The following is a 23,576-nucleotide window of genomic DNA, read 5'->3' on the forward strand; positions in this document are numbered from 1 at the left end:
GCTGAAAAAGCCCCCCTCGACTTATACATGAGTCAGCTGTATTTTAAAATATATTTTAGAGTTTTTACTTTGTCGGCCACCAGGGGGTGCAGTTTTGAGGCTAGCAGCACCAAAATTTCAGGATATCATCAGGTGACACTTCTGATGACACCAGCCAAGTTTGGTAAAGTTTGGTTCAGGGGGTACCTCCATCTCCCATTGTTTCCAATGGGAGCTAATAGTAGATGGGGCTACATTTTGAGGGTCCATAACTTTGGACCCCTTGAACCAAATTTCACTAAACCTGGGTGGTATCATCAGGATAATCTCTTGCTGATACCAGCCAGGTTTGGTGATGTTTGGTTCAGGGGGTCCAAAGTTATGGATCCCCAAAGTGGGTGGTCCCATCCCCCGTTGTTTCCAATGGAAGCTAATAGTAGATGGGGCTACCCTTTTGAGGGTCCATAACTTTGGACTCCCTAAACAAAAACTTAACCAAACCTGGGTGGTATCATCAGGAGGGGCTCCTAAAGATACTCTGAAATGTTGGTACTGCTAACATAAACATTCCTCCTCTGACAGGTTGTGTGAATATTCCTTCTAAAATGATACCTGCCATGTGCAATTTGAAAAATATGTACACTAAAAATAACAAACTATTCTTTTAACAAGCAAGGTAGTTTTGAGTCACAGTGAACAGGCATGCTCATTCCAGTTTTTATTGTAAGAGCCATTGTTTAAAACCCTTCCTTACAAAAAAGCTAAGGTTTTTGTACTTTTAAAGTTATTGTTGATACCATATTGTTCTTGTTGACCCTCTTTTCCACTTACGGAGCTAGTTTACTGTTTTTCTTTGAAATAAATATTCAAAAACATTTAACCTGCAGATGCCTCAATTAATGTAATTCATTGGTATCTATTTTTATTTTTGAAATTTACCAGTAGCTGCTGCATTTCCCACCCTCGACTTATACACGAGTCAATACGTTTTCCCAGTTTTTTGTGGTAAAATTAGGTGCCTCGACTTATATGCGGGTCAACTTATACATGAGTATATATAGTAATCAACCAGTTATTACATTATTTGAATCCCACACCGGAACCGGTTGTTAAATTATTTGAAACCCACCACTGCAAATATTCCAATACTAGTGGAGCATTCTGCTCAAAAGTTTTCACTTTAATTTTAACCGCTTGCCCCTCCCACTTTATACTGAGTTCCTTGTAAAGATCTATTCCACTCCAAACAATCTTCTATTTATTGAACATCTTGCAACTTAGCTCTTAAGAGGTAAGGGATTGATTTTGTGTACATAGTTTTGCAAAGGAACAATGGGATTAACATCTTTTTCTAAACTTTGTATGTTTCTTTTATAATATTTTTGCTGTGAAGATGCATATTATCTCTGAAAATACAATTCAAGCACAGAAAAACTTCCCAAAATAATTTTACAGAAATTTCTGGAAAAGCATGCCATTGTGAATGGATTAAAAGAATTCATTTATCGAAACAAAATTAAACACAATGTGTATAAACAGCCTTATACTACATAAATAAAAACTAATCCTTATTTCATGATTAATAAACTTTGGACTGTAATGCATCCTAAATTAAAAAAAAAATTTTTTGGCTATCTTTATAAAGATTTTTATTCAAAAAGCATTTTAGTTAAAAATTGGTTTAAATTAAAAACATTAAATGTAAAAATCTGATTTTTTTGGGATTCTTAAAAAAAAAAGCACTGATTTTTATATATTCTGGTCCTGTTGGACCTGGAAGCCAAAGGTCTCAGAAGCTGACTGCTAAAATTGTTTTCATTTTTTTTTAAAAAATTCCATTATATTTGTTCCCAGCCCTATCCCTGAAGGGCTCAGGGAGGTACAATATTGCAGTACAATATGTTAAACAAATGAGGTACATGCAGGGAGTCATGCAGAGGGGATGGAGAAATCTCATTCCAGCTTACTGGCCATCCGTTCCATCCCATTCTGTCTTCCCTTACCCATTTGCCCCTAGTTGCTCTGGCTCTGACCTTTTCCCCTCACTTGCCTCCATCTCCTCTTCTACCACGCACTCACCTTCTCAGTTTGCAAATTGGTAGCTTTCTCACATTGCCTCTCTCTCTCTCTCTCTCTCTCTCTCTCTCTCTCTCCATTATGATCTATGATCTCTCCTCATTCCCACCTACCCACCTGGATTGGCCAACCACCACCAGCCAGCAAATAGGCTATTTTGAGCTACAAATTTCAGTGCTTTCAGCACCAAACCTACTCTGATCAATGGATGCTTACAGGAGTGTGGACACATACTGCTTTTAGTCTGTATGTTACCCCCCACCCTAAATACTCACACACACTCGCTTCCTAATTTTTCTGCAAACCTGGAGGTTTCCTCAGATTTTTAAAAACGTACCCAATTCCCAAGTGACTCTATTGTGGACTTTTTTCATCTGAATTCTGGGCCAAAGTTGAGAATTAGACAGATCAATAATACATTGATTTTCTTTTCCTTAAGAGGCTATAGTCAGTTCTTTGGAAAACCTGGAGGACATCTCTAAACTCCTTTTCAATATGCTGAACCTCCAGCTAAAATGAACTGTACTTAAAACTCCCTGGTTATTGTTAAATCATGCCTGTAATATTTTAAGAATGTTTATAAAAATATAATCAAAAGTAACCTGAGAAACTTCAACCAAAAGCTAGAATTAGGGTTAAGTGTTGTGACTCTTTGTCACCTTTTCTTTTATAAACTGCTCAGCAGAAGTATTGCTAGAAAAAATAAAATTGGAGAACCCAGCCAACACTTAAACTCAGGATGGTCATTCTGCCATCTTCAGTCTTATAGAGCAGTGATGCCGAACCTTTTCGAGACCGAGTGCCCAAATGCAACCCGAAACCCACTTATTTATCACAAAGTGCCAACATGGAAATTTAACCTGAATACTGAAGTTTTAGTTTAGAAAAAACGGTTCATGTTACTCGGGAGTAAGCTTGGTGAAGCAACCGTGCAACACTTCAAATGGGTGAATCACGACCCTAGGAAGATTTACTCAGAAGCAAGCCCCATTATCAGCAACCGAGCTTACTCCCAGGTAAAGGATCATGCCCAGGCGAGCCTAGATGTGTGTATGTGGGGGGGGTGATTTCCACCCCCCACATGATGAACTCTGCACGTGTGTCCACAGAAGGGGCTCTGAGTGCCACCTCTGGCACCCGTGCCAGAGGTTCGCCACTGTTGTTATAGAGGCAACAAGGCAGAGATTTAAAACAGAATGATGAGCTTTAATAGCAGTCAGGCAAGTTAAATCAAAGAAACTGAACACCTGGTCATAATGCCCACTAAAACAGAAACAGCGAGCTTAGAGCTAGTAAAGTGGGCAATATGTTTTATTACAATGCAATCAGAAACAGATTTAGGACCAACCTTGCTGCTGAACTAATGATAATCAGATGCATTTCCCAAGTGATGGCTGTAGACTTTTGTAAGTGGTTTGTTATCCCTTTGATATGTGTGATTAAGTCCTATTAACATCAACAGGGAGTTAGGCACATACATTAAGGATAAAACAGCTCTGTAAAGACAACTGTCAATAGAGGCTCTATCACCAAGACAATTAGCAGACAAGTGGTGCAAACAGAGACCAATTGTGGGAGAGAACAGTGTTGAGAAACATGTCACAGGCATTTGTTGGAGGAAACTGACAAGGGAAACACTATGTCACTGGGACCAAATCTTACATATCAAAGGGAAGGGCTGGGTCCCTCAGCACAAATTATATAGTTAATAGAAAATGTCAAAAAGAGCTGGAAGAAGAAAAAATCCTTTCTCCTAATGTTTCGGAAACATGGTGTCCTGGGCCCACAAAGGACGTTACAGTTGTCTCAGTACAGCTAAAAATAAATCAAGCTTTCACAAGAGAGGAAAATTAATTGTATATTAAAATTTCCACTTCTACAAGTAAATTGTTATAGATATGATGGCTTTTTATTCTGCCCATATTTATATTATTCCCTTAGTCTAAGAAACTCTGCAGCAACGCTAGCCAGTTAAGAATGCCTAATGGAATCCTCAGCACTTGAAACAAACCTGTAATTCCTTGTGTTTCTTGGCAAAGTCAAGGCAATAAGACAAGCTGAATATCCATTTAAGTTAATGGAGATGAGGAACAGGCCTGACACAGTGGCCTTTTGACCACCCAGGCTTTATATTATTCTCTATTTTTAACATTTTAAAATGTGGTAATTCTAATGGGGGTTTTAGAGGACTGCAGAAGCCTGCACAGTGTGTTATCAGGTCCTATTGGTGTGTGCAAAAATAGTAACGGGTTTATTTTATACTAATATCTCATATAAAATTAAACATAATATGTTATATTCCCTTTTAAACAACCAGCAATGTTATTCATGTGAATGGGCTTGGCTACCACAATGCTGGGGGGGGGGGGGGCAGGTTTGATCATACGGACTTCTAAAAACAGCATCACTGAAGTGGCTCAATATGAACAGGACCATTTGTATATCTACCTGAAAATTAAGCAGGGCTTTTTTTTGTATTCGTGTTTTCCATTCTTGTAAATTCCTGTTTCTTCAGAAGGAGGGAATTCTGTTCCACACCTGTTTTGCTCCCTAGTGGTCTATTCCATATTACATTGGTTTATGTCTGGCATATTTCCCTGCAGATTTATACTGCAAGTTTTTATTCCAGACATAAACTAATGTAATATCAAATACATGTGAAACAAAAAAAATACCCCAAAAGAACAGGGAATTACAAATGAGGAAACTGAGGATGTGGAAAAAATCAAGGATATGATTGACTATTAGTAGGGCTGGGATGTTTTATTTTACTTCTATGTGACTATTTCAGAAGAAATCCTATGAAGGTAATTGAAGCCGAGACTTACCTCAGTAGCAGATTGCAGTACTGGAGGGAGACAGGGAGCTGGAAACTGTGCAATGCTAAAATGATTGCTTAAGTGATGTTTTGCTTTTCCCGTTTCCACGCTAATGTCAAAGTGCTACTGCCTCCTGAGAGTTACAGCAAGAACAAGAACTACACAAGCAGACCACACAACCATGCTTTTTTAAAAAACTGGGGATAACACTATGGCTATACTTACAGTCAAGGCTATCTCTATTGGTTGTGGTGGGTTTTCCAGGTTGTGTGGCCATGGTCTGGTGTGTAACAAACTTCCCTCTGTGATACACCTCTGAAGATGCCAGCCACAGATGCAGGTGAAACTTTAGGAACAAGAACCACCAGACCATGGCCACACAGCCCGGAAACCCACCACAACCAGTTGAATCAGGCCGTGAAAGCCTTTGGCTATCTCTATTGTTTCTCACTTCAAAGATTAGAAATCATTAGACTATAAGACAAAGAAGCAGACATGTGCACGAGTACCATGATAATAGATTAGATCTTACTAGCTCTCCAGGTAAGGAAAGGAGGAGGAGCAGCCACTGTTGACCAATGGGAAAAGTAGCAGCAGAAAAGGGGACAAGTAAGGTGATAGGCAACCTCTTCTTAATTTATTATTTGAACAAGTGCCCTTTAAAAAACTTATTATAAGGACAAATATTCTTACATATTGTAATCCAAAATTAAAACAGAACCAGAGAGGGGTGGAAAAAGAAAAACACAATGTACACAGCCATAGGCACCCTGGCATGCTAGGGAGAGCAAAAAAACCCCCAAAAAAACCCAAAGCTATCCTGTTGAAAATATACCCAACTAAATGGCTTCCTTTTTTTTCTTCCCAGCATGACGGGCAGAACTTGATACCAGCTACCTACATCCTGTGCCAATGGAAGTCTGTTAAGCATCCTGTGCAAACACGAATCAACACCATGGTCTGAAAGATGTGTTTTTCTCTCCCCACAACTTGTTTTTGTCACATGTTGAAATAATGTATATATACAACAGCTTGATTTTAGTTTTCAATAATGCAATAAAAATCTTTAAGTCCTGCTAGACTGAGCCAAAGGAAAGCAAGGAACAGTCATAGAAGCAATAGAAATGTCTACTATTTAATAAATGAAACACATTGTATTTAATTGGATATGGACAAATACAAATACCACAACATTTCACATATTACTATTATACTGCACTTTCTAGTAGTCAAATTTAAAACATACAGACTTCTGAATGCCACTGAATAAATTTCAGCTTTCAGCAGAAAATGTGGATTTATTCTCCTTTGATTAAAGAAATTCCAGTCCCACTGCAGCAGGTAGGAAGATCTCAATCACACATTTTTGCTGACAGCGGCTTTTTAGATCGAACAAATATTTCCACTGTAAGGCTTTCCCCCTTTTAAAATGAATTGACCATGTTTGTAATAATGTGGAATCTACACAGAAATTTGTTGAATAGTCTGTTTCCAATTAAATTGAGCACATTTTAGTAAATGCCATATTAAAAGCATATCAGATAGAGCAATCTGATCATAAGTATACTTACTATTTATATCCCTAAATTACACACTTTACCTTGCATAAGTTTGTTTTCTGTTAGATAGAAAGTATTATGGCCAGCTGTTTAAACCTGCTTTGTAATATGAGCATAATCTTAAGTTTGTTTAACATTCTACAAAATAGACTATTAGCTCCACTCATTTAAGTATGGCTAATTCCGCACATGCAGAATAATGCACTTTCAAACTGCTTTCAGTGCTCTTTAAAGCTGTGCGGAATAGCAAAATCCACTTGCAAACAGTTGTGAAAGTGGTTTGAAAATGCATTATTTTGCGTGTGCGGAAGGGGCCTATCAGAAACTACATTATCTGTTCCTCTTTCCTCGTGAATCTAGTCATTTTTACAAAATTTATTTATCCTCCTGGATTCCTCACGAAATGACTCCTTTCAAGCTGAGTCTAAAAAAGTCCTGACTGCATTGCTGCTTGGAGACTGTGGGCCAGAACTTACAGTATTTGAAAGATTCTGCAGTAAACAGCTCTGCCTGATGATTTTTAAAGGACAATTGCAGTAGTCATTGTGTATTCAAACTAAAGATTGCCTCTAAGGAGATAAGGATGGCCCCACTGTGTATCTGGCAGAGTACTTAATACTCTGAACTCACATGTGACAGCTCGTCTGCTTTTCAATACACATTTTTCCATTTTCTATATTGTTGGAGATTAGTGAGGCTCATTTGTGGGGTCGTGTAGTTGGGTGCAACATAAACAAGAAAAATAATACAACAAACTTGATGAATTAAAGACAAAGACGCAGATGGCAATAGAAGTGCCAGAGTTTGGCTATCACATTCCAACCAAATCCATGTTTCAACATCTTTTTGTGGGGTTTCCCACAAATATTTTTCAGCCATTTGCTGAAGAACAATAAACTGAAACAGGAAAATTGATTCACTTTTCAAAGTGCTGCTTACATTTACAAGTGCAGACAATACACAGTTCATTGTTTGTTTTACATATATTTCACTTTGACATTCAAAACATAATTATTATTCCTAGATATTTTAAATAGTTGCAAATGTATTGAACACTTTTATTTTACACATTACAGAGAACAATCCAGTTCCTAGGGGTGCACTGCAGCAGTAGGAGGGACGCAGCAAAGGTGGCACCAAGTCACCTCCAATGTGCTTTCCAGCAGTGTGGGGTGGGGTGGGGGAGAAAAACACAACAGCCAACCCTGCTGCTGGAAAGCCCTTAGGGCCTGGAAGCAACTGGCTGCAAACCTGAGGTGGAAGCCAACTAATGCCTGCTCCACCCCCAGAAACGCCCTAGCTCCGTGGTGGCGAATCTATGGCTTTCCAGATGTTCATGGACTACAATTCTCATCAGCCCCTGCCAGCATGGCCAATTGGCAGGGGATGATGGGAGCTGTAGTCCATAACATCTGGAGGGCCACGATTGAACATTTTTATTTTAACAGTAGTGCTTTTGGGAAGCTGTAAAAAGAGAATGTGGGCAAAAGCCCTCCTATGCTGTTTGCTCATCAGCAATGATCACATTTATCTGTGGACCTGACATTCTAGTCTTATGGGAAGACAATAATTTTTTCTATCCCCTTTCTCCCATAATTCTGTGAACCTCTATCATATTCACCCTCCAGTATTCTAAACTCCCGACAGTGATCAATTTAGTTGCCATTCTAACAAAACAACCAAAATTGTGAAGTTTTCCAGATACACAATGTTTTTTTAATTGCCCCAGGACCCCAAATAAAGACTTGAGGTATCATTATAGGTTTTGCTAATTTTTTAAAATCAGCTGATCTATGTCTTCACTTGAAAATGTTGCTAATATTTTAATTAAGTATGAGCTGCACTAATCAGTTTATCCCCTACCTTCTTCTGGAAAATCCACCCTGACTCCAAACTTGGACATCGCCAGATTCATTTATCCTAGACCACACTTAACGTGCTGAGATCCCCATTGCCAAATCCTGATGAGCCTGAAAGCTGCTATGAGGTTCAAAGAGATGATCTTCAGCACCAAAGGTGTTCCTTCAAAAGCCCTTATCCCATCAGAAAGCCAGTGATGGTCTGAGCAGGAAACACCATTCATTATACATGATGTTTTAGAGTGCTCACCACTTTCCCTGCCTAACCTAAGCAACCCATAATATCCCTGCCAAACAAGGGAATTAACCTAACTACCTACCACTAGGCTAACAGCTAATAACCAGTTTAACACAGATCACCCTCAAGTGAACAAGCTCATGAACACTTCTAATACCATCGGCAGCAGGCAGCAAAAGCTAACATGTATGAAGAAATGAATTCTGCCTGCTGCTCCCTCACTGGCTGACTGCTTTACCCCAGTCAATCCGGCCTTGAACATTATATGAACCTGGACAGGGGCAAATCAATCCCAGGCACCACAGCTGTGAACGCCTCTTTTCAATTCCTTTCCTAATACTTTCTAGGAAGGACTTTGCCTTTTCACCACTGCTGACACTGTACAGAGGATGAATCATTTCATATTTGAGAGCTTTAACAACTAATTGATGTATGACATCTGGATATGCTGGCAAGCTTTTCAGCTGCCCCTCCTCATTACCACAATTTAGACACAAAGATCAAACTGGCATAGTGAGTTTTCAGAGATCAGACTTACAAAATTCAAAATATAAGAAATTTTAATTTAACAAATTGATAACATTATACATATAGTTTTTTGGGTTCAGCAAAGAACAAAAAAAATGAAAACACACAGTCCTCTCCCCCTTCATTAGGTGCTTCCTAAATGGTGTCTAATTTAGGACAGGCTATCTTGGATGGGATACCACCAAGGAAGTCCAGGATTGCTTTGCAAAGGCAGGCAATGGCAAAACACCTCTGAAAATTTCTTGCCTTGAAAATCCTACGTCACCATAAGTCAACTGTGACTTGACAGCACTTTATACACACAATCTTTACTTGAAGTTGAAGCATTTTAGAATTTATCATTACCTCAGATCTTCAGTTTGAGACTTTTCTCCATTGTCCCCCATCTCAAGGACAAAATGGAGTCCCCAGGTAAAAGCTTAGTCCATCATGGCTTGTGTCCATACAAGCAGTTGTCCAAAGTGAAACAGAACATCTTTTCTTGTGTCCCTGCTATTTATAATCTACTCTGGGGGAGTCTGTCTCACTTGTGGGTCACTTGGATCTTCCTGCCTCAAAAGGAAGAGTTTATTTTCTAGCCATTTGGCTATTTCTGTTCCCTTTAGGCTTAATCTTGCAGAAGGGTGTGAATTAGTAGCCATTGTCCTGTTGTGGTCAGTGCCATTAGCATAACCAAGAGCTGTTTTGCTCCTTACTAAGAGTTGGATGGGCTCTTTTCCCCAACTTTCCCCTTTCTGCCAGCTATGAATTTGCAGCTGGCTCCCCCTGTACACCGAGTGTCCTTAAGAATTATTATCCTCTTGACTCTCCCTTTCACTGTTTCATTAGCCAATGCCTTGATTCTAAAGAAATTTCCTCTTTTGAATTTAAATGGAACCATGCTTTGTACTCCACAACTTCGTTTGGGTAAAACTTAAAGCAGATATTGTCTTTGGTTTGAGAAAGGCTAAATGGAGTGGAAATCTATCTGTTGGGTCAGTACTCTTTATTAAGCTGTATATAAATATTTCATGACAACCTAGCTTAAGCAAACCCAGTGTGACAATTAACAATTCCATGACTAAAATGGAGGGTTGGTACCTTAAGGAACAAGGAGATGACATATTCTGAAGATACAAAGAGAATGCATTTTATTTATTTATTTATTTATTTATTTATTTATTAATTATGGGATTTTCCTTTGCCTCTGCTTCCTTCAGCTGATCTACATTACATTCCAGGAAACAATCACTATAGGGCAGCTGCTTCACAGTTGGATATAATGTCAAGTGACTTGCTATGAGGATCCTCTTGATCACGCAGAGAGCATGCCAGAATATCCAGAATTGGTACAGAAACTATTCATGTAGTTGAAAGTAGCAGATTCATGAGGCTAACCATTTTATATGTTACAGCCTGGAACATATCTCCATGTAGAAGTAGGCACCATACAAAAATAGTGACTGGTAGATGAATTTTTTACAACCCCTGACAGCTATGCTACTTTTCTCTGACAAAAGAATTTTTAGCAATTTATACATAGATTATGCGCAGAAAGCACCAAACAATTTGTGATTTAGTTATCTAAGCAGAAACAGGATAGGAAAAAAACATTCACGCAATCCAAAGTTCAAATGAAAGATTTCCTTTTTGCATATATAGTGAAACAAAATAAAGGAATAACAAAATAAAGGATGGCCTTTGTGGTCTCTTCGAACTCTATGGCTGATTCCGCATGGGTCAAAAACAGTGGTGTGAAAACAGTGTGAAAATAGTATAAATCCTTTTACACTGCTTTAAACCCTTTTACACCATTTTCACACCGCCGTTTTTGGCCCATGCGGAATGAGCCTATGGTTCTTTCTGCACATGCAGAATAATGCACTTTCAAACTGCTCTCAGTGCTCTTTGAAGCTGTGCGGAATGGCAAAATCCACTTGCAAACAGTTGTGAAAGTGGTTTGAAAACACATTATTTTGCGTGTGCGGAAAGGGCCTATGATTCTATCTTTTTGCTGGCAAAGTACAAGCACTTTACAAAGTTTTACAAAGTTTTCCATCTGTGCTGCTGGTCACCTGAGGATTCCTTGCTCGACAGAGGGCAGCCCACAACAGTAACTCCATGTTTTCAGTTTTGGAGATCATGGTAGACTTTATAGTCTTTGTGGCTTATAAAAGCAACTTCCTATACTTCCTCTCATTGACTCTCTGTGGCTGTAAATTTCACTCGCTGGTGACTGGACCACAACTTTCATCTCAGTGCTGTAGAGATCACTGTCTTTTTCCTACCCTATTCCTTCCCCCCTCCCTTTTTTACTAGGTAGTTCCAATCATGACCTGCTTTTCTGAGCAGAAAGCAAACAAGTGATAACACATAGCACTTAAAAGAGAAAATTCCGTTCAAAATTATCCCTAGGAGGAGGAGGAGGGTCCAGAACAAATCAGTTCACATGGACATCTCTGCTGAAGAAGGCAGAAGGGCAGAGGAAGAGAGGAAAGCAGATGGACTACAGCTTCTTCAGCCACTGCTAAGCACCTTCCATACCTCTTTCACTTCTTGCAGTTGGGAAGCAAATACATGATTGTAGAGAAATTTTGGGGGTGGCTTCACAAACAGATCTTCCCTTTCCCCTACCGCCTCTGCTTGCCAAAGTGGGCTTGCCAAAACATTCCCTACATCCAAGATTCCCTTGTCACTACTATTGCACTAATCCTCTCCTCACTATTAAGAAGTGTCTCAAGTGTGCCCATTCAACCAGCTCATGAGACACAATATTTTTTTCCATTTTTCAGCTGCATAAAACAGTGGCACAAATAACCAATTCCAGTTTGCAGGTTTAAGCCATTCCTTATTTCCTCATGTTCTTTATTTTTTTAGCAACACTTATTCACTGGACATGCCAGTCAAGCCTAATTTTCTGTATTTTTTTGAAATCATGAGAGCATAGCTGCCAAAAACATTTTGCCAAAATTAAACGTGAAAAAGCCCAATTGGACATGACAAGAGATATTCAGTTTCTGCTGACAAGGTGGGAGATAAATTATCTTCTTGAGTGTTTAAATATGAACGGCTCATGAACCTTTCCTGTTTACATTGTTTTTATTTCACAGCATTTACTGGCAAGAATACAAATGGCTAATTCAAAATTGACAGTTTAATAATAGGTCATGTAGAATTTTAACTATTTGTAGCTATAAATTCTGTGATCACCTAATGTCTTCAAAGTTTCATAAATCATCCAACAAAAGTGGATCAATATGTATATCATTAATCAGGAAATTCACTTCTGCAATCTGTTACATGGAGGAGGCAATGGAGGTAATGCTGACTAGGAAGCCTGAGATCTTGAAGAACATCACGCTTCCCACTTTTGAGGGGGTTCAGCTGACACCTGCATATCTGGTTAAGAACAACCATTGGTACTTACCCGTGAAGGGACCTTCTCCTTTACCCCCGAGGTGAAACTTAAGGAGCTCAACCATTTCTTCCCTCAGGCAGAGCGACTCTCAAAACTTTCATGTTTGAGAGTCCCTAAATAAAGGCAGTAACCTCCTCAGTTAATGCGCTATTCCCAGCTGCGTGTGCTGTACTAGTGTTGTCATCAGCTGTGCCTTGTGTTAAGTACACATGTGGTCTTGTTATTACAGCTTAACAGGTGCTTGTTTTTTTGCAATTGATAAGGTAATACTTTGTACAAAGGTGCAAAACATAAAGCAAGCACTGTACTCAGGTGCAAAACATGAAGCAAGAACTGATCTGGTATCAAAATGTTTATCTGGTATCCATGTTTATCCATGATTAATGCATGTAATCCAACCCATGTAGGGGAAATAGCTCCGTACATGATGCAAAGCCAGGACATAATTTTGACCTGGAAGTAGGGGTGGGTAGCGTGGTGGCCAAGTTTGCAGATGATACCAAATTATGTAGGGTGGTGAGAACCGCAAAGGATTGCGAAGAGCTCCAAGCAGACCTTGATAAATTAGGTGAGTGGGCTAAGAAATGGCAAATGCAGTTCAATGTAGCAAAATGTAAAGTGATGCACATAGGGGCAAAAAATCCAAACTTCACATACACGCTACAGGGGTCAGTGCTATCAGTCACAGACCAGGAAAGGGATTTGGGCGTCTTAGTTGATAGTTCCATGGGAATGTCAACTCAATGCATGGCAGCTGTGAAAAAGGCAAACTCTATGCTGGAGATCATTAGGAAAGGAACTGAGAATAAAACTGCAAGGATTGTCATGCCCTTATATAAAGCCGTGGTGCGACCGCACTTGGAGTACTGTGTTCAGTTCTGATCGCCACATCTCAAAAAGGATATCAAAGAGATAGAAAAAGTGCAGAGAAGGGCAACGAGGATGATTGAGGGACTAGAGCGCCTTCCTTATGAGGAGAGGCTGCAGCGTTTGGGACTCTTTAGTTTGGAGAGGAGACGTCTGAGGGGGGGATATGATTGAAGTCTATAAAATTATGCATGGGGTAGAAAATGTTGACAGAGAGAAATTTTTCTCTCTTTCTCACAATACTAGAACCAGGGGGCATTCATTGAAAATGCTAGGGGAAGAATTAGGACTAATAAAAGGAAACACTTCTTCACACAACGTGTGATTGGTGTTTTGAATATGCTGCCACAGGAGGTGGTGATGGCCACTAACCTGGATAGCTTTAAAAAGGGCTTGGACAGATTTATGGAGGAGAAGTCAATCTATGGCTACCAATCTTGATCCTCTTTTATCTGAGATTGCAAATGCCTTAACAGTCCAGGTGCTTGGGAGCAACAGCCGCAGAAGGCCTTTGCTTTCACATCCTGCAGGTGAGCTCCCAAAGGCACCTGGTGGGCCACTGCAAGTAGCAGAGAGCTGGACTAGATGGACTCTGGTCTGATCCAACTGGCTTGTTCTTATGTTCTTATGATGGTGTTACAGGCTTGAGAAATCTCCATGCTTTCATTTGCTTTTTAGTACACAAAATTATCCCACCTAATCATGTTAAAAATCTTTGAAGTATCTCCTTTATTGTACCAGTACAAAATTTGTTCTGTATCACAAACACAGTTTGCTCTGATATTCAGGAAAAGAAGGAAAATATGTATTTTCTTCAGTGATATATTTCAAAGCAGATCTTCAAATAACCAATAAAATGAGCCCAAGGTGAATCAGACTATTCCTATTTTTAAGAGTTAGACTACTTTATACAGCAACAAAAATTTTGGCAAACACTTCTACAAGTTTTTATTAAGAGCATAATGTTGTACCAAGTACTCATTTTTCGTTTATATTACCAAATCCCACAAAACCTGCACAATGAACACATTCGAGTCAATGCACTTCACTTGTCTTTGGTTTATTTATTAACTGTCTTGTTATCTCTGTAAGCTGTAGCTACAAGTCCCAGCAGTCTTTCTATAAAACTATCCCTTCCCAAGAAGAAAGCTCTAACAGGATTTATACAAACAGAATGAAGACACTATCTGTAATAGAATGAGATATTCTTTTCAACGTCATGACTGAATGACACATTTATAAACAAGACATGACAATACTCTCAAGCCCAGAGGTTAGGAGTCCCCTGTCTCAAAGACTCACTATAATTTGGTCAGTGAACAGCACTGAAGAAAGCAGCTAACCTTACTTCTACATACATACTCATGAGGCATGTAAAATTCACTCTTCCAGACTCAGTCACTAGCACCCATATTCTGTGACTATGTTCACATAAGAATAGTGTGCACCTGTGAAGCATGAGCTTAACCTTCACAGCAAAGCCCCACAACCTGAGAACATCACTCATAGAATTGTGTCTAGGAGTGACAAGGGCAAAAACCAGTGGACCTGGATTAATGTCAATTATGGGCAAATTGAAAAGGGCACAGGAACATAGAGACATCCTTGGCGAATTAGCCCTAGGTTATACATAGCATATCTAATTCCAAATATGTCCATGACAGACACATACATTAATGGATATTTAAATTAAACTGGCTTTTTATTATCTTTTCCTTAATAATTTCTAACACTGAATTTGTCCTTTTCACTATCTCTGTACATTATTTTCAACATTTTCAGTGCTTTGCCACAAACTTCACCTCTCTTTCCTAGATAGTCACAGTCTTGCTGGCCTCCATTATACTCTTTGTAGTTAGATATTTTTGCTCCAAAGTACATAAATTTATACTAATTTTATACTGAAGCCAAACTAAGTGCATGATTTAACTCACAGACCTGAACTTTGCTACCAATGCTGTAATATTATTTGATCCCTGAGCTCAACAAATCAAATATAAGTACACTTGAATGTATGTACAAAAAATAAATAAAATAACTGGAGTTTTCAAGTACTTTTGAGATTTTTAAACACCTAGCAAGAAACTCTTGAGTGTCTGCTCTAAGTCCGACTCATAACTATACAGGACTTACTTCCAGGAAAGTGCTCTTATGATGGTACTGCAGCCTATACAGAGAGACATTTGCTTTAAACATTCTTTATAAAATGCACAATGCTATCATTCTGATAGTAAAATACTTTGCTATTGCTGCTGTTGTTTGATGCACAAAGCAGTCATAGGCCCATTATGCACTGAACACTTTCCTCAGGGCTCTTCGCTGCACAGTAGGATTGTAGTGGGGTCTCATTGCATTTCTCTGTTTATAGATGAGAAGGCACTCCACTGCCTGCTGCCCGGCTAACCTGCTGAACTTTCCAGTTCTCAGTTCTAATCGCTTTTCCTGGTTCTCTTAACTCAGTCCATCAACTCACTCTTAAAGGCACATATCTCATCACACCCAGTAATCACAAGATTGCTAGCTTTGTTAAAGCCCTTAAATTGCTGTTATATCAAAATTACTATTATTGCTGTTGTATCAATACTGTAGCCCCTTTTCAAAAATAATTCCCCATTCCTTTGAAGCATAGCAATTCCCTGGGCCACTTTCTGTTGACGAAAGGGACCATGTTCTAGAACTAATATTCTCCCTCCCTCCCTCCCTACATACATACACATACTTCCTGCTGTTGCTGCCATGGAGAGAGGGGTTTGTTATTTTGATATTCCTTGTATTTTGATATTCTTGTATTAGATCTGTAATTATTTAGATAGATCTAATATGCTTGAAGTTGAAATAAAGTTTTTAAATGCCCTCCTGATCATCAGGGAGGATAGGAGCAAAGTGAGGGAGGTGGCGTGGAGCAAAAAAGTCCAAAGTAAAAAATAATGCAAAGTAAAAAATGCAAAGTAAAAAATATTTTTTTTCATCTTCCCTGTGAAGCAGGGGGAAAGGGTGCTCTTTGTCTACTCTTACATTATGGGATCTGCCACACAGTGAGTGTAAGAGAAGGGAAAAGGCGTATATAACAGAAGCTCTGCCCCGAAGAGAATCTCCCTTCAGTGTGGAGCAGAACACTTATGTATAATTGGCCATACAGTTAAAAAAAATTCTTGGAATGAAAGAAATGGCAGAATCATGACTAAGATTAAGTTATTCTTGCTGACTACAGGCCCAGCAACTATGAGCATTGCTAATAACAAAAAAGTAAAAGTCTAATAGAGAATTATCCATTTTTTAAAAGGAAAAGACTTATTCACTTTAAACAATGATGAAACTGCTCCACCCATCCCAAAGGGCCCCCATTTCATCACATTAAACTTTAAAGAATAAGTTAGAAAATGGGTATTCACCTTGCAAAAAAGTGTTCATTCCTTTTTGCTATTTGCAATAAAATGAGATGAGAAAATAGCATCCCCATCTTAGTGATGCCTCTGGGGCAGGACACACAGTACACCTGGATTGAGAATGTGAACCCATCTGTCAAAGAATCCTTACAATAAGGCAAGTATTAACAGGCACACTCTGTTAAGATGAGGCAACAGCTGTGACCGAACTAGGAATTACAGAGAAAGTCATGTTCCTTGAGGTTCTCAGATTTTCTGCAACTCCTGTCGTTCTTCTGAAATCACTAACACCCACACACCTTCTGGAGACCAAGAACTCTTTATTTCAGGCAGGATGATTCACCACTGAAGTCCAGTTTGAAACCATGATGGAGTAAATTGGATCCAATTTTTCTACAGTTGGATTCCTCTGGGTATTTGAGTCACAGAAACAATATCTTGATGGCTCATGGCATTTTATTTAGAACTGTCTTTGTCACTTATCTTTCTAGCTCTGAATCCTTACCAAATCCACTATTACACTATTATCTTGGTCATCCATTCAGTACCTCTCAAACTGGATAAAAATATCACAAACAGTTCCAAAACATGTTTTATTATATCAAGGGGCACAGTTGAATATCTCAGTTTGAAAGCATTGGACCTTTACCGGCCTTGCAACTTGGACAAGGTATGAAATAAGGGATATATCTTATTTTAAACATTGTGAATCACAACTGATATCACAGCCTGCCACCACTTAATCCAGCAAAATTTTAAGCTACTTCAACAATTTATGCTTTTTGATGAGGGAGGCAGAGCAAAGGAGATGGTTTATGGTCAGAAAGTTATTTCAGTGTTGACTGTACAACTCCTAGTACAGCACAAGTGAGTGTAGAAGAATGTCAGCTTTAAGGGATCAGTAGGAACTGATTCAAACATGAAGACAGTATCATTAATGCCACCCAAAATTGTCTTCACATGATTGAGGTTTAATGAGAATGCTACATTGTTTAAACAGATTTCCTGCACAAGTCTGAAAGATTGTACAATAAAAAGATAAGCTGATGGCATGGGTAAATACCCGATACAGCAACCATACATGCAGCAATATTGCTAAATGCCTTTATTTTTAAATGCATGCAACCAACAATGTTTTCTGCAGTGTAAAGAATCTGTATTAGACAGCTTCCACATTATAGATTACTGAGTTCCATACATCACAGTTCACATTCTCTTCGATGAAGATAAATGTTCTATACTCATACATGAATTTACTTTAATGATTCCCTGTAGACCCCAAGGAAGAGAATGGAAAGGCATCTCCAGATGCAAAATGGAAATGCCAGAACACTGGATCTGAGGGATCATACTCTTTGTGACCAGTCTTTGTTTGTTTGTTTGTTCCATAAAAAGCTGAAAGAATGTAAATATTACTCCAAAAATGTTCCCAACCAATTCAGTGTCAAGAAAGAAATGGAAAGGTTTACATTAATATGCATAAAAGTTTAGGCCCTTGAATGATAAATGCTATACATACTGCCCAAAATTGCCATCACAGGTGAGAGAACACCTGTTCATGTGGTACACACACTGCTGCAACTTCGCAAAGGCCTGTATCAGGGAAATAATTAAATAGGTAAACCGACTCTTCTCTCCAAATAATATATATTGACCCGTTCCCAGTTGGAATATGCTTATCCATCAGCCTTCCATGCATAATTACCAGCTTCCTTTGTTTCTTCTTTTTGTTTGTTTCTTCTTTTTGTTTGTTTCTTCTTTTTCGATATACATTTATTGTAATATATCTTATCCTTTTCATTTTATTTCATTTACCTTATGTTGGTCTATGACTAAAAAAACTGACTGATATGTTTCAATTTTCCAAACAACCTAATGTGAACATTTGTAGAAACTCTACTATGAATGTCACTGAAACCAAAGCAGCTGAACTGAAGACAACTTTCTGACAGCAGTTCCAACATGAAACCAATTCATCTGGGGGTGGGGGGTGGGGGGTGGGACTTGCCTGAAAACTAGTCTAATGTTTTTCTCTATGATTTATGATTTTCATGTAAGTGTACCTTCAGCCTTACCCAACTGTTGTCCATATAAAAACTGAGGTCCCAAACCTCCACATGAAAACTATAACCTATCATTGACATATGTATGAATCCACCCTGACAGTAGGATGCTAAATAGATGAACCACCCATTTTCACATAATATCAGATCCAAGACCAAGAACAGTTTTAACATGAAAGGAAATGGGACTATGCACTTAAAATTATTATAACCCAACTCAGTTTACTTTTAGTTCCCATCACTTGCAAAGGTACATATTTGAAGAGAATTCAAAACGTATGGTACTCATATATTTGTACAGAGGGTTAGGCCTGAATTATTTGAAACTCTTAACAGTGCAATCCTAAGGAGAGCTACTCTGGTCTATTAATTTCAACTGCCTTACGCACAGGATTGCACTGAATAGTTATTAAGCATGGCTTCTACCTTTGGATAGGTAGCAAGATGAAATACAAATGAGCATCCCAGTTCCTCTAACAGTGCAATCCAGAACAGAGTTACACCAGTATAAGCCCTTCGAACTCAATGGGCTTAGACTGGAGTAACTCTGTTCTGGACTGAATTATAGGTCTCTGTAGCACCCCACACTGAACTTTCCTTATCTCACCCCATTCTGATACACAGACTGTGCCTACATTGGGATCTTCTACATATGACATGAAAGTGATGAATAAATTTAGCATCAGAGATGACAAATAGGTACAAGGAACACAAGGCATGAGTCAGTTGTGCAATCTGATATTTCCAATATGTGTAATGTAATATTCAACAATCTATTCCTTCAAGGAAATATATCCAAAAACAAGTGTTTAGAAAGGGGATGAGTGAGTATAGCACACAATCTATGATGGGGCAAGGGTACATTGTTGGACAATGCTACTACTAATCAGCTACAACCAGAGCTACCAAAAGTGGCATAATAGCATCATATACCAAACTTCCGTGGTCTAAAATTAGGAACAGGGAAATTATGGAGGATGGAAATGTCAGTATATTAGACATTTTTATTATCACTGTGCCAGCATGATTACATCTGCCTAATAGTTGGAAGTATCCTCCCTATAGACAGATAGTAACTCGTAGATCTGTAACACATGGAGCACATAGCTTATAGAACTGTTCATATGGTGATGCTTCATCTACAATTTAATTAGCAAAGTACACCTTCCAGAAGACATGAAGAGGGGGATTTCAGTGCAGGAGGATTTCCAGGAAAAAATGGAAATTTGTGGCAAAGTTGAGATACATGCAATACTTACTCTCCTACCAAACCTCATCTAATTTCACCACTTCAACATAAAATCAGGGGCATACCACCCATGGGTCAACCATGTCAGCTCAAGGTCAACCATGTCAGTTCAAAAGGACAACAGAAGGCATGCAACAGCTGAAGAACAATGAAAGTGCAAAATGCCCCCTCATGAAGATTAAGTATCCTTCTAGATGTAAAAATGCAACTTGAATTTAAAAGTTGTACTGTATATGTCTACAGCGTGCCCATCCTTGTCTTTAAAAACACTTCTGGGAGATGAGGTCATCAACCCTGCCTTGAAGAAAGAAGTCCACCCCTAAAAGCACCTACTGGATGTCCATTCACAAAGAAACATGCAGGGGAATCAGAAGAGTTGAATAACTACCGCCCAGTCTCAAATATACCATTTGTGAGCAAGGTAAGTGAACAAGTAGTGGTTGAGCAACTTCAGGGTTTTTCTGAATAAAAAGAATTTTTTAATCCATATTAACCAGGTTTCAGCCCTGGTTATGGGACTGAAATGCCCTTGATCATCCAGGTGGATGACCTACACCAGCAGATAGACAAGGGAGAGTAATGCTGTAAATTCTCCAAGACCTCCTGACAGCTTCCAGAGGCTGAGATGGGAGGTACAATTCTGCAGAGGGTTCTTGGTCCTACTTTGTAGGCAGATTTCAAAGTGTGATGCTGGGAGACTGCTGCTCCTCTCCTTGATCTCTGGTCTATGGAGTTACAAAAGATTCTATCTTGTTCCCTGTGCTTTTTAATACCTGTATGAAGCCTCTGGAAGAAATCATCCAGAGATTAGGGCTGAGTTGCCAATAATATGAAGATGACATTCACCTCTATCTTGCACTTCCAGCAGATTTCACAGAGCAATGCCACAGGGGCTTGGGAAATGGACTGGCTTCTTTGTGGGAAATTTAAAATGTTTGAAGTTTGACCATGCTGCAAGGAAACTGGCTCAGAAACGTTTCAGGAAAAAACACTGTTGTTAAAGGGGTTTCAGAAATGACAGATTAACAGAAAAATGAAACCTTTCCAAAACCAAAGGGGGGAGGGGGATGCAGTATTCCATGGAAAAAACATTTTATTTCCTGCCTGTTTGCTGCTTCCTCGGTATTTCTTCTTATCCCTTTTCCCTGTTTGCATATTTTATGGGTCTATATTATGTTTTATTGAATGTTTTATATATTTGCATTTTAAATGCTTTCTAATTTCTCAAATGTTTTGATGTTAGTTTGGTGACCTGAAACTGGATGGCAAGACAGCAGAGAAAAAGTTTAAATATTAATAAGTAAGCAATTTGTAATGGCATGTTCATGTTAACAATGAAAAAGATTGATGTACAACATGAAAACACACCTCTCCATGATAATAGCTATGCTTTCTGGAAGCTATGATTACAGACATGGCTACTGGTGGATCAAGACACATATCATTCTGTTTACACTAAGCTTTTTCTGTGTACTTCAGTAGTAGTAGTATGAATGGTTGCAATTATGTGATTATTATGACTGCAGACAGAACTTTAACAGACCTGTTTCAGAAGTTAAATGTCCATAGACATATTTGCTACATTTTTGCTATATCCATACATTTTTGCTATGTCCATACATTTTTGCTATGTCCATAGACATATTTGCTTCTATATGGAAAGAAAAAGTGCTAAAGTGAAAAAGGATTAGATAAAAGCCAAAGATCAACTACCATACTCTGAATCAGTAAAAATGAATCTGACAAGGTTTCCTATCTTCATACGAGGCAGGGATCAGCTAAAGACTACAGGCAAATAAAGGGCCGTTTCCGCACAGGCAGAATATGGTGGCCTGGGGACAGCAAAAACGCCGTCCCCAGGCCGCCGTTCGCACAGGGGGTGCAGCTGCTTCGCAGCCACGCCACCCTTGCGCCGCCCGACCGGCGCCGAGCCGGCATTTCCAAACCACGCTTCCCCAGCGTGGTTTTTTGGAAACACCGGCTGGAAGCTGCTGCCCGTCAGCGAACGGCAGCAGCTTCCCGGCGCTTTCCCCACTCCCTCCCTGCACTTACCTCGTCCCCGGAGCCTCCCGCGGCGTGTTCATGCGCCAAGAGCTTGGGAGACACTTCCGCATACCCTTTGCGCTGGAGTCGAAAAGCCGCGCCGGGCCAGGGGGCAATCCCCAGGCCTCGGGCTGACGCCGGAGGTCTGGAATTACGCCATCGGCCGGGCGCCGGCTTTGCCCGTCTCTTTCTAGGACCGGTCCGATGGTGGACGGTCCCCTAAGCGTTATTAATCAGGTCAGCCGTCAGATACGCCCGACCCGGCCGCTTCCGCATTCGTGCAGAAATGGCCATAAATTGATTGGTTGGTGAGTGGGAAGGAGAGAAGGACACAGAATAAGATATGAAGGGGAAAAAGAAGGAAACAAAAAATAATGTGAAGAGGGCGATAGAAGAAAATGAGTTGTTCTCCACAAGTTCTTGCAAGTTCTTCACCACACAAGTAGGCTCAATCCACCACACAAGTGGGCTGACATCATGCAGTTAGACCATAATTTTCCTAGAACATAGGCTGCCAGTGGTAGGGAAGGTGAAAAAGTTGAAGACAAAGAGGCAGGTAAAGGTGGGTAGGTGGGAGGGTGGGAGGGAAGGAAGGAAGGAAGGAAGGAAAGAAGGACAAAAGAAAGCAAGAAAAGGGAAGAAGCTATGGGGGATTTCAAGGAAATGGAAGAGGAAAAAGTGGGGGAGGGGAAATGAGATGCCCCTGCTCTTTTGGGTCCCCATTTCTCTTCATATAAATACAAAAAAGCAATTTTACCAGATGGTGAAATTGGACAATTCATCTCAAATTTTATCACCATCATGTTCTCACACCCACTGAGTTGTTCTAAAACTATCTTTCATGAAACCAAATAAAATTGGCTTGTGCAAGTGAAATGCTGAAATAAACAGTCATGTTATGTAAGAGCCATCTGAAATTTTGCTGATCATTTTTTCCGAAGATATTGTGTTGGTCATTGCAAAACGATGACTGCATGGTATCAGTAAAAAAAATTCTATGCCAAGTACACGCAGAGTGCAACATACTGTATAGAATATATATAGACTATAACAAAGTTTTCATAGAAACAAAGAGGACACGTGAATCTTTTGTTTTAAAAAGGCTCTACAATAAACACAACAGCAACCTAACAATGCTTGTCACTTGCCTGGAAAAAAACCCCTCACATACATACGCTGAACATATCAGGAGAGTTTTCATTGAGTGTTAAGTGCTTTCATCAATGCCCTGATATTTCTGCTTTCTATTAATATTTTAAATATACGCGAATACTATCCAGTGGTGGAATAATTTAACATACCAGTTCCAGTGGTGGAAATTCAAATAATTTAACAACTAGTTGTTTACAAGCATCATTTTAACAACCGGTTCTGCCGAAATGATGTGAACCTGCTGAATCGCACCACTGCTTCTACCCATATTTACATCAGTGTTCTCATTTTGAAAACCCCCATAATACTATATAGTGTGCCATGTTTAACTTACAAAGATTTCTTGCTGATTAAAAAACAT

General features: G+C 39.3%; 1 protein-coding gene across 3 annotated transcripts in view; it reads right to left on the reverse strand.

The window, feature by feature from the left end:
* The window catches only part of TLL1 (tolloid like 1), a 138,568-nt gene that overhangs the window by 97,304 nt on the left and 17,688 nt on the right, over positions 1-23,576 (reverse strand). The window lies entirely within an intron of this gene.

This window comes from Sphaerodactylus townsendi, linkage group LG10, assembly GCF_021028975.2.
Source record: "Sphaerodactylus townsendi isolate TG3544 linkage group LG10, MPM_Stown_v2.3, whole genome shotgun sequence".
In the NCBI taxonomy this organism is placed as follows: Eukaryota; Metazoa; Chordata; class Lepidosauria; order Squamata; family Sphaerodactylidae; genus Sphaerodactylus; species Sphaerodactylus townsendi.